We start from the raw sequence: 9969 nt of genomic DNA, 5'->3' as shown, positions 1-9969 counted from the left end.
AGTGGTTTTGCTGATCCAAAGTATAAGACTGAAGGTCATGGCGTGACAAGCCTTCAGAAATTACAACCACCTTTCAACAAATTACCTGTGCTCTGGTTGGTTTCACTTTCGCTGCATGGGAATTTTACAACACTGAGCACATTCTTTCTTCCCCTCCCCCACCCCCATTATGTGCTGAATCACCTCTTTCAAAAGCCTCTGGAACTCTTTGTTGATCCACTGAAGGAAATCAGAGCCCCTGCGAAGCCAGCTGAGGAGAGACAGGAAACACAGTGCTTTGCCAGGCTTCCCCGCGCCGCTGCCTGTCTCTGTGGTTTTAAATGCCTGCTTATCTCTTCTAGGAGGGAGCCCCTTGATAAAGTGCTTGGGAAATCCCTTTCACATCCAAACCCTCCTACCCTGGCTGGGGATTCCCTGTGACTGGCCACAGAGAGGGGGGAGGGTGTCACTTACATGGAGCCGACTGCTGCTGTGTTTTCTTTCCCCTCACTTCAGACAGCAGTAATGCGGAAGCAGCAGCCACAACAGTGAGGTTAATCCAGCCCTCTGGCTCACTCACCAGCAGCCTTTCCTGAAATGTGCCTGGTAGATAGAGGTCAGCTCTGACCTCTATTACACATCAGATCATCAATTTAGCTAGAGGTGGGCCAAAGCAGGGAAAGCCCCCAGCCCTTCTAAACTATCTGTCCCTGGCTCTGTTTTCCTGCTACGGAGTAGATTTTCTACGGTTTGTGTTTTTGTTTGCTAAAGTTACACCTCTACTGCGCTACCTACCTTGGTCTGTGGCTATGAGACCTTTGTGTGGATGCCACTTCTAGGACCTTCACAAATCAATCGCTGTCCCCAGACAAACTCATACAGTAAACCTTGCTAGTTAAGGGTATGATCCTGCACCACTGTTGTCTATGGGAAGTTTGGACATTTTGTATGGATAAAGAAAACATCCACAGTTCCAGGATTGAAAGCAACAACAACACAAGTTTGGCAGGGATCTAAGCCCCTAAGTCAACCTCTAGCAGAAGGGGCTATTCCATATTTACCACTTCACAGTTTCTTTCACCATTCTCTAAGGCATCTGGTACTGACCACTGACAGAGAAAGGACACTCCGCTCAACCGACAACTGGACTGCTCCACCCTGGCTGCTCTTACGTTGCTACTTTCCCCCCAGAGAAGAACCACAACAGAGTTAAATTAAAAGGACTCCCGTAGATGGGGACTCCTGGAGAGCAGGCAGCTCCGTACTCTTTGTGTAGTGAGCAGAGGGGCACTGAAATATACCAGAATCCAGCATGCAGAGCACTTCTGGGATCAGGATTCTTGGTAGATATTTCAGTAGCTTGCCCATTTACAAAAACAAATCTGCAGAGCCAGGATAGTGCATGCCCACAAGCCACACCATGCCACAACTAGGGTGTATGACTGTAGGTCTACCTTGCCAGTGTCATTTCAAAGGCAGTCAGGAGATTGCAGTGGATTGCCAGGATAGCTGCTGAATCAATGCAAGTCTGTTATGCAACTTTGGCCAAATTCTTCACTGTCAGCATTTACACCTTGCACCGTGGAGGGCAAATGTTACTACCCCTGGTGTCTGTGAGCGAAGAATTTGGTTTGGATTGTTTTACACCCCCTTTGGACAAGGGTAAATGATGACACAAGGAGCTAAGCAGTGGACAGTCAGGTCCCCTTATCTTCACGTCTCAGGGTTCCCTTTCTCTCAGTTTCAGCTTTGTCTCCTATCCTAACCCTCCTCCCCCCCCCGTGCCATCTGAAACAGCCCTCCACTCCCAATACAGCCCCCCCCCACACACACACACACTTTTTCAGAGCCCTCTTTAAAACTCACTCCTTTCACAAGCCTTTCTAGGCACCGACTCAGGCTTTCATTTTCATCTGAGCTTGAATGTAAGCTCCTCCTGGCAGGGGCCACGTCGCCATATATTTCTGCAAAATGACAGGTGCACTCACAGTGCTCTATATTGTTCACTAGACTGAGTCTTTCTGCGTGTTTTGCACCAAGCAAGATTCAGCCGAACCCCCTAGATCAGATCTTCTTTCTTTGCTCTCTGTTCCAAGCCAGCTCAGCACATCCTGCGCAGGCCATTTGGCTCTAGACAAACCATGTTGCTCTGGGTTTGTTTTTAATGAGTTTGGAGGAACAGTGGAGGAGGGGTATTTTCCAGTGTTACGGAACAGTGGGAACAGCTCACCAGGAGAAAGAACTTTTGTCTGGAAAGAAAAAAAACCCAGAGTCTCCTTGTGCTCATTTTGCAATTATTTGCGTTCTGAATGTACAGCTCAGCCCTCAGTTTGCTGGCATTGGCCAAGTGGGACCATGGGCTCCTTAAGAAAGCATCTTGCTGTCAAAACAAACCCCCTGCCCCTGCAGAATCTACAGACTTTGTTTATTGCTGCATCTGTTTCTAGCCTGCTAGCCCTTCAGTACCTTCCCACAGTTCCTCCTGGCCATCTTTTCTTGCCATCTACCTATTCCCTGCTTCTGGACCAGAAGTCCCCACCAGTTCATACAGGCTGGTTCAGCGTGTGAGCCCCACAGTGTCACGCTGCTTCCAGTACCAACAGAGGCTCCTCATCCTGTGCAGTGACAGGCCTCCAAAGGGGAAATGTCACAAGTGGGTCTGATGGGCAACTCAAAGCCAGGCTCGAACAGTCGGCACAATCCCAGGGAAACAGCAGAGGATAATTTAAGGGGGAGCAGAGAGGAGGCGAGGCTGAGACCACCCTCCACCTCTGAAACATCCAAGGGGTTCAGCATAAGGCCTCTCCTGACATCTTAATGCAGCAGCTGTTGTGGAAGGGGAGGGGGAAACAGAACTTCTTTTAAACAGTTTGGTTGCATCGTTCTCCCTCTCTTGAGTTTGGGAGGCAGAAATGAGAGCAAATGAAGTGAGGTCCCTGCCCTCGCTCCCAGACCTGAGCAGCTCATCTCTGCTCTTTAGGCTCATCAGTGAGAGGCAGAATCCTGATGAGAGACTGACTCCCTCTTAGGTGCCAAACTCAATTCAACCTTCACTCTGGAGCTGCGGCCAGCACCTCAACAACAATACTGGTAACACTGGTCTACAATTTTTGAGAAGTCGTCTGCTTCAGAGATAAAATGTGCTATTTATTATGTATTTTGATGTGCTGAATTCAAATATGACAATTAAAACAACTGATTGGCTACTGTTTCTAAGATATTTAAGTTTTTACATTTTATGTCTATGTATATTGTGTAGATAGTAGAGTTTTGATCATAAATTGTAAACCTAGGTCTTTTCATGCGTTTATGGTTGCTTTACATGATAATATTTCACCTGTCCTGTTTATGTAACACTTTAAAAATCAGCAAAAGGGTTATATAAATAAAATGTATTATGAAACAAAAGGCAAAAAACTATTATGTACATAGTTTAGTCCTATTCAGTGTCTACTCGGCGCTTCTTGGCTTGTCTCTTGTATTCATTAAATGGAGCATCTCTTGTCACTATCCAGCAATAGTCTGCAAGCATTGATGGGCTCCATTTGCCCTGATAGCGTTTCTCCATTGTTGCAATGTCCTGGTGAAATCGCTCGCCGTGCTCGTCGCTCACTGCTCCGCAGTTCGGTGGAAAAAAATCTAGATGAGAGTGCAAAAAATGTATCTTTAGTGACATGTTGCAACCAAGGCTTTTGTATGCCTTGAGGAGGTTTTCCACCAACAACCTGTAGTTGTCTGCCTTGTTGATTCTGAGAAAATTTATTGCCACTAACTGGAAGGCTTTCCATGCCGTCTTTTCCTTGCCACGCAGTGCATGGTCAAATGCATCATCTCGAAGAAGTTCACGAATCTGAGGACCAACAAAGACACCTTCCTTTATCTTAGCTTCACTTAACCTTGGAAATTTTCAACGGAGGTACTTGAAAGCTGCTTGTGTTTTGTCAATGGCCTTGACAAAGTTCTTCATCAGACCCAGCTTGATGTGTAAGGGTGGTAACAAAACCTTCCTTGATTCAACAAGTGGTGGATGCTGAACACTTTTCCTCCCAGGCTCCAATGACTGTCGGAGTGGCCAATCTTTCTTGATGTAGTGGGAATCTCTTGCACGACTATCCCATTCGCAGAGAAAACAGCAGTACTTTGTGTATCCAGTCTGCAGACCAAGCAAGAGAGCAACAACCTTCAAATCGCCACAAAGCTGCCACTGATGTTGGTCGTAGTTTATGCACCTCCAAAGTTGTTTCATGTTGTCATAGGTTTCCTTCGTATGGACTGCATGACCAACTGGAATTGATGGCAAAACATTGCCATTATGCAGTAAAACAGCTTTAAGACTCGTCAAGATCCTTTTGACGGTCACGGAACATGGAAACCCTAACATCACCTGCCAGGAGATTCCACTGCTGTAGTCTGGAGCCCAACAGCTCTGCCTTACTCTTGGGTAGTTCCAAATCCCTGACAAGGTCATTCAGTTCACCTTGTGTTCTGAGGTGTGGTTCAGAGGAGGAGGATGGGAGAAAATGTGGGTTCTGTGACATTGATGGTTCAGGATCAGAAGTTTCATCCTCTTCCTCTTCCTTGTCTGACTCAAGTGAGAATGATTCTGGTGCATCAGGAACCGGCAGTCCTCCTCCGTGGGGTACTGGGCGTATAGCTGATGGAATGTTTGGATAATGCACAGTCCACTTTTTCTTCTTTGACACACCTTTCCCAACTGGAGGCACCATGCAGAAGTAACAATTCCTGGTATGATCTGTTGGCTCTCTCCAAATCATTGGCACTGCAAAAGGCATAGATTTCCTTTTCCTGTTCAACCACTGGCGAAGATTTGTTGCACAAGTGTTGCAGCATATGTGTGGGGCCCACCTCTTGTCCTGATCTCCAGTTTTGCAGCCAAAATAAAGGTGATAGGCTTTCTTAACCATAGTTCTTATACTGCTCTTTTGTGATGCAAAAGTCACTTCACCACAAACATAGCAGAAGTTATCTGCACTGTTCACACAAGTACGAGGCATCTCTGCTCACTTTGGCTAAACAGAAATGTGTCCCTTTGCAAAATCAAACACTGACAAATAAGAGAGCACGACACTGTATGATTTCTAGAGCTGATATAGGGCAATTTGTTCAGCAGAGTGATGTAAGCTTCGTTATGATTGCATCATCCATGACTTCGAGGAATAACATGATGCAATTCATATCATGTATGACGCAATACCAGCTTCAGATTGCATCATTCATTGTTTTGCCTAAAAAGCAAGTACTGTCCAAACCCAGTCATAGATTTATTCATAGATCCAGTCAAAGATGTATTTTAGTCATTTCTGGTTTAAATTGAGATCCCTTCCCTTTATAACTCACTTATCCTCCGCTATTCCCAAGTCAAGGGTCGTATATACTGACCCAATAGCATATCTTGAAAACTAGAGCCAATCAACAATTTTAAGCATCATTTTCGTTCTCAGTGACCCAGAATTAGTAAAGTTTGACTACATTTATTTCAGAAGCATTTTGGCTGTAGAGCAGTGTTAGTTATTAATTAAATAATTTTTCACGTTCTCTTTGCATTAACCTCATCGCTACTTTGTAGCACGGAGCATAAGTGACTAAGTGAGCATAAATAAGCAAGTAACTACAGCAGGAGACTGGCAGTCAGGAGTCCTGGGTTCTGTTCCTGACTCTGCCACCAATTAGCCATGGGACCTTAGTCAAGTCACTTCACCTCGCTGTGCCCCAGAGACAGCTGGCACAGAGAGGTGCCTCTTCTGGAAAATGGGGCTATCAGGGCTTCTCTACCATGCAGGGGTGTTGAGAGGCTTAATTCATTCGTATTTATTAAGTGCTTTGGGATTGCTAGATGGGAGGTGCTACAGTAGTGTGATTCTATGTCACAGGTGACCTGCACACTGGATGGTCTGTGCTGAGTGCTCCATAAAGCAGCAGGGTAGAGCGGCTGTCAGTGGATGGTGAGGGCTTCTCGTTTTCAGCTCCCCCACAATCAAGCAGACTGAGCTTCCCTGGATGCTCCTAGTAAATGCGACAGTGTCCAAGCAGCCCGTGAACTCGGCAGGGCACAGGGCCTGGTGCAAAGGCTAGGGGAAGTTTGCCAGGACACAACACAGTGCTGCAAATAGTTATTGGTTCTCTTTTATTGTTACTCCTTTAGATGCTTTTGCCAGGACTCCCCCCAGTGCTTCCCACCTGCCGGTGGGGCCCGCCGAGCAGCACCTCCCCCTCCCTCCCAGCACCTCCCACCTGCAGCAGAACAGCTGTTTCACGACGTGCAGGAGGCTCTGGGGGCGAGGGGGAGGAGTGAGGGAGCAGTGCGTGAGGGGGAGGGGCGGAATGGGGCGAGAAGAGGCGGGGTGGGGCGGGAAGAGGTGAGGTGGGTGTGGGGACTTGGGGGAAGGGGTGGAGTGGGGGCGGGGCCTGGGGTTGAGCAAGCCCCAGCACACTGGAAAGTTGGCGCCTGTGCCTACATGCAAATCGGCATTAATTGAGTCTAAGGCCCATAGCGATCACTGTGATCATGTGGTCTGACCTCTTCTAAAACACAGGCCCTGGAACTTTCCCACAATAATTCCTGTTTGAACTAGAGCAGATCTTTTAGTAAAACATCCAGTCTTGATTTTAAAATTGCTGGTGATGGAGAATCCACCATGACCCTTAGTTACTCCTGGGGGAATTCTGCGCCACTGCGCTTGCGCAGAATTTGTGTCCCCTGCAGATTTCTTTGCTTCTCCGCAGAAAAATGACTTTCTGATGGGGAAGCAAAGGGAAGCCACAAGAACGGTTATGTGACCCTCCCTCAGCAGTTTCAGCAGTTTCAGCTGCCCAGGGCAGCCGGCAGAGAGGTAAATCACTGTGAGGCAGGGGGCGTGACTGGAGAAGACCCGGCTGGTGGCTCCTACCCTGCACCTGGCTCAGCTGCTAGTCCTGGCTGGGCAGTGGGGGATGGGACTTCATTTTCCCCTGCATGGCATCCAGGGCCGTGTCAGACCCACCCTCAGTTTTTTCCCCTGGCTGTAGGAAGCTCTGCAAACTTCCCCCTTCTCCTGCTTCCTGCACTCATCGCTCCGCAGCTGCAGGGAGAGGGATCACTTTACAAGGAGCTGCTCCCGCATCCACCCCACCCCTGTGCATACAGACCCCCTCATACTCAGACCCTCCCAGCAAGCCTCAGCCCCCCCCACCCAGAACACCCTCCCACCCCGATAGGCCCCACTCCGCCTGCATCTGGACCACCCTGACAAGCCTCCCGCACCTGGATCCCCACCCTACCAACCTCCAACCAGCTGCACATGGATCCCCACCCCACTGAGCCCCCCCACACCCAGACCCCCCCCCCGCTGAGCCCCAACCACCTGGACCCCCCTGCAGAGTCCCATTACCATTGCACCCAGAACCCCCCAACAAGCCCCTGTGCATCCAGATTCCCCCCGCACCTGGATCCCCCACTGAGCCGCCCACACCCAGATTGCCTCACACAGAACCCTCTCAACCCACACCTGGATCCCCCCACACTAAGCCCCTCCACACTTGGATCCTGCTCCTGGTGCACCTGGCATGGAGGGAGGGGCCCTGGGGTGTTTGTGGGGCAGGCCCGGTCCTTGTGCTGTGTCAGGGTTGGGTGCAGCCTCACCGCTGAGTCCCTGTCCCTGTCCCGGTGGGGAACTGCACAGTGATCTCCCACCTCTGTGCAGCCAGTGGCCTGTGCTCCCCAATGCCATGCTGGAGTCTCCACATTTATTTGACAAATAAAATTTGCAGAATTTTAAAATATTGTGCACAGAATTTTTAATTTTTTGGCACAGACTGCCCTCAGGAGTACTTGGTAAATTGCCCCAATGGTTAATTACCCTCACTGTTAAAAAAATTGCTGTTTAATAGTTGAATCAGGAGAGAATGCAACATGCAGGATCTCTGCTCAGCGCCTAAACAGCGGAGCAGATTCTTCACATTCGCTGAGCATGGGTAACACCATCTCTCTTCAGTAAATCGTTAAATAACTGCAGGAAGGAAGGAGACACTTGTTTATTCTTTAAAAGCCTCCTATGAATCCCTGCCTGGGCTTTTCTACAGAGTGTGCATCGGTCTCTGCTGTATGCACCCGGGGATCCTTTGCTCCTCAGGAATGTGGTCTAGCAGCTCAAGCAGGATGCAAGCAGGGAGGCAGTGTGGTCTAGTGGCTCGAGCAACTGTTCAGTTCTCTCCCTCGCTGGCTTGGACATGTTACTTGGCTGCTCCAAGCTTTGGTTTGCCCCTTTGTAAATTGGTTATAACAGCATCTATCTCTGTATCTCTAACACACCTGTCACCGTCGTGTCCAGGGTGCTAACTCCCTCCCAAGGGTTGCTGCTGGGCTGTAATGCACTGGCAGGCACTTGGATGAAATGTGCTCTAGAAAGGCAAAGCAACAGCAGTGCTGGAGTTGCTTCCTTCTGTGGGGCTCACGCATGCCAGGTGCTAAGCGCCCCTTGCTCCCGTGGCCATCCGTAGGAATTGAGGGGTCCTGGACCCCTTACGGTGTCAGGTCCATGATTTGTCCTTACAAGCACGGCCTTTGTTGCAAGCCGCAGATTCCTTTCGGTCACATATGGAAGTGCAGGGATGCAGGACGACAGCCAGGAGTCACTAGCACTTTCCCCAATGATTCACCCACGAGACCAGCAATATCATCATGGAAACAGAAGGATACGGACCAGTCTTTCTGAAAGGCGAAGGGGCGCTGTGTCTGCCAGTCCGGGGCGGGGGCGGGGGCTGCGTGCTATAGCTCGCCCAGTGGCTGAGTGCATTGGGGTCATTCAAATCAATGATTTGCAATCAGGTTTCATTGCAGACGGCAGGCCAGACCCTGCTTCTCTTACTCCCAAGCATAGCCCCCTGGATTTCAACAGGAGTCTGCTCGCTGCATCGGGCTAGCAGCACATGGGCTAGCAGCACGCGGGCTAGGTGTCTGTAAAGATTTGTGAGCTCTTGAGCAAACCCAGCCCTAGTTTTCATAGAGCTGGGCATGGGTACTGTTTTCCCTTAAACTACTATGGTGTGTCATGAAACTAGGGGGGTTCGACTGGGTTTCCTCTTGAGTGTGTTTTGGGTGCCTTGGACACTGAGCATTAGGGGGGCTACAAGCTCGCATAGGCCAAGTCAAAGGATGTGTGCACAGACGGACCCCTGTGAACTGAAACGGCTGAGTGTTTTGAACGGTTCTCATACACATCCTGCAATTTACCACAGGCCAGGCTCAGAGCAGGACCGTTGTGGTCTGAGGCCAGCAAGTCTGCTACGTGACTCTCCCCCCCACTTCGCTAGCCCAAGCAGCAGGAGTGCCGCGCTGCTCTGCTCTCAGCTGGGAGCTGCTTTTAACGGCTCTCGCAGGGGATTCAGTGAGTGGTGTTTAAATAGTTTAGGAAGGCATTTAATGCAGTCCAAAATACACTAGAATGTACTGACTAAGGTGTATGCATGCGCCTGCCCCTAATAGCTAGAAGATAAGAATCCAGTAATAGTTACTGATAATTAACAGCTTCTCCTTTAGTTCAAGGGGTGGAGTCCTGTGTTTGGAGAGGGTGGGTTATGGGTTCTATCCCTAACCGCACATGGCTGGTGTATAGCTGATTGCCATGACCTCTGTATCTCTTGAGCACGTGGATTCATCCAACCATGCTATGTAGAGAGTGGTCTTTTGGCTGCTTTGTTCAGAAAAAGCCACCTGTGGACTCAGGTCTCTGAGAGTAAAATATTCCCTTGTGCGGTTCATTCAGATCCCTTTTCTCTGCACTGGAGTGACTAGACTATCTAGCTACCTGTAGTGTGTAGTTCTGGGAGAGCGGCAAAGTATCCAGCTCTGGATCTGGAAACGATGCATGGCAGCAAATCCAGTTGGTAGACTGGCAAGAGAATGTGCGATAAACAATCCACCTTTTCTTTAAAGCTGTGCCCCACATTTTCAAACATTCATTCAAATCCTGCTCAGCAAAAAAGCAGCCCCCA

This window comes from Emys orbicularis, chromosome 12 (assembly GCF_028017835.1).
Source record: "Emys orbicularis isolate rEmyOrb1 chromosome 12, rEmyOrb1.hap1, whole genome shotgun sequence".
NCBI classification, from domain to species: Eukaryota; Metazoa; Chordata; order Testudines; family Emydidae; genus Emys; species Emys orbicularis.
This window is presented reverse-complemented; position numbering follows the sequence as displayed.